Genomic DNA, 2,894 nt, shown 5'->3' with positions numbered 1-2,894 from the left:
TTTCTTCTCCAAGATATACTTCAGTCGCTGTACTGATTTCCAGTGTTACTTTCTCTGAGATATACTTCAGTCGGTGTACTGATTTCCAGTGTTACTTTCTATGAGATATACTTCAGTCGGTGTACAGATTTCCAGTGTTACTTTCTTCTAGATATACTTCAGTCAGTGTACTGATTTCCAGTGTAACTTTCTCAGAGATATACTTCAGTCAGTGTACTGATTTCCAGTGTTACTTTCTATGAAATATACTTCAGTCGGTGTACTGATTTTCAGTGTTACTTTCTATGAGATACACTTCAGTCGGTGAACTGATTTCCAGTGTTACTTTTCCAGATATACTTCAGTCGGTGTACTGATTTCCAGTGTTACTTTCTCTGAGATATACTTCAGTCGGTGTACTGATTTACAGTGTTACTTTCTCCGAGATATACTTCAGTCGGTGTACTGATTTCCAATGTTACTTTCACCGAGATATACTTCAGTCAGTGTACTGATTTCCAGTGTTACTTTATATGAGATATACTTCAGTCGGTGTACAGATTTCCAGTGTTACTTTCTTCTAGATATACTTCAGTCGGTGTACTGATTTCCAGTGTTACTTTATATGAGATATACTTCAGTCGGTGTACAGATTTCCAGTGTTACTTTCTTCTAGATATACTTCAGTCTGTGTACTGATTTCCAGTGTTACTTTCTCCGAGATATACTTCAGTCAGTGTACTGATTTCCAGTGTTACTTTCTATGAAATATACTTCAGTCGGTGTACTGATTTTCAGTGTTACTTTCTATGAGATATACTTCAGTCGGTGTAGTGATTTCCAGTGTTACTTTCTCCGAGATATACAGTACTTCAGTCGGTGTTCTGATTTCCAGAGTTACTTTCTCCTAGATATACTTCAGTCGGTGAATTGATTTCCAGTGTTACTTTCTATGAGATTTACTTCAGTCGGTGTACTGATTTCCAATGTTACTATCTACGAGATATACTTCAGTAGGTGTACTGATATCCAGTGTTACTGTACTTTCTCTGAGATATACTTCAGTCAGTGTGCTGATTTCCAGTGTTTCTTCTCCAAGATATACTTCAGTCGGTGTACTGATTTCCAGTGTTACTTTCTACGAGATATACTTCAGTCGGTGTACTGATTTCCATTGTTACTTTCTATGAGATATACTTCAGTCGGTGTACAGATTTCCAGTGTTACTTTCTTCTAGATATACTTCAGTCAGTGTACTGATTTCCAGTGTAACTTTCTCCGAGATATACTTCAGTCAGTGTACTGATTTCCAGTGTTACTTTCTATGAAATATACTTCAGTCGGTGTACTGATTTTCAGTGTTACTTTCTATGAGATATACTTCAGTCGGTGTAGTGATTTCCAGTGTTACTTTCTCTGAGATATACAGTACTTCAGTCGGTGTTCTGATTTCCAGTGTTACGTTCTCCTAGATATACTTCAGTCGGTGTATTGATTTCCAGTGTTACTTTCTATGAGATTTACTTCACTCGGTGTACTGATTTCCAATGTTACTTTCTACGAGATATACTTCAGTCGGTGTACTGATTTCCAATGTTAGTTTCTACGAGATATACTTCAGTCGGTGTACTGATATCCAGTGTTACAGTACTTTCTCTGAGATATACTTCAGTCAGTGTGCTGATTTCCTGTGTTACTTCTCCGAGATATACTTCAGTCGGTGTACTGATTTCCAGTGTTACTTTCTTCTAGATATACTTCAGTCAGTGTACTGATTTCCAGTGTTACTTTATATGAGATATACTTCAGTCGGTGTACAGATTTCCAGTGTTACTTTCTTCTAGATATACTTCAGTCAGTGTACTGATTTCCAGTGTTACTTTCTCCGAGATATACTTCAGTCGGTGTACTGATTTCCAGTGTTACTTTCTATGAGATATACTTCAGTCGGTGTACTGATTTTCAGTGTTACTTTCTATGAGATATACTTTAGTCGGTGTAGTGATTTCCAGTGTTACTTTCTCCGAGATATACAGTACTTCAGTCGGTGTTCTGATTTCCAGTGTTACTTTCTCCTAGATATACTTCAGTCGGTGTATTGATTTCCAGGGCTACTTTCTATGAGATTTACTTCAGTCGGTGTACTGATTTCCAATGTTACTTTCTACGAGATATACTTCAGACGGTGTACTGATTTCCAGTGTTATTTTCTCAGAGATATACTTCAGTCGGTGTACTGATTTCCAGTGTTACTTTCTATGAGATATACTTCAGTCGGTGTACTGATTTCCAGTGTTACTTTCTCCAAGCTATTCTTCAGTCGGTGTACTGATTTCCAGTGTTACTTTCTATGAGATATACTTCAGTTGGTGTTCTAATTTCCAGTGTCACTTTCTACGAGATATACTTCAGTCGGTGTACTGAAATCCAGTGTTACAGTACTTTCTCTGAGATATACTTCAGTTGGTGTACTGATTTCCAGTGTTACTTTCTCCGAGATATACTTCAGTCGGTGTACTGATTTCCAGTGTTACTTTCTATGAGATATACTTCAGTCGGTGTACTGATTTCCAGTGTTACTTTCTATGAGACATACTTCAGTCGGTGTACTAATTTCCAGTGTTAATTTCTCTGAGATATACTTCAGTCGGTGTATTGATTTCCAATGTTTCTTTCTGTGAGATATACTTCAGTCAGTGTACTGATTTCCAGTGTTACATTCTATGAAATATACTTCAGTCGGTGTACTGATTTTCATTGTTACTTTCTATGAGATATACTTCAGTCGGTGTAGTGATTTCCAGTGTGACTTTCTCCGAGATATACAGTACTTCAGTCGGTGTTCTGATTTCCAGTGTTACTTTCTCCTAGATATACTTCAGTCGGTGAATTGAATTCCAGTGTTACTTTCTATG

This window comes from Taudactylus pleione, unplaced genomic scaffold (genome assembly GCF_031769625.1).
Source record: "Taudactylus pleione unplaced genomic scaffold, aTauple2 ptg000286l, whole genome shotgun sequence".
In the NCBI taxonomy this organism is placed as follows: domain Eukaryota; kingdom Metazoa; phylum Chordata; class Amphibia; order Anura; family Myobatrachidae; genus Taudactylus; species Taudactylus pleione.
This window is presented reverse-complemented; position numbering follows the sequence as displayed.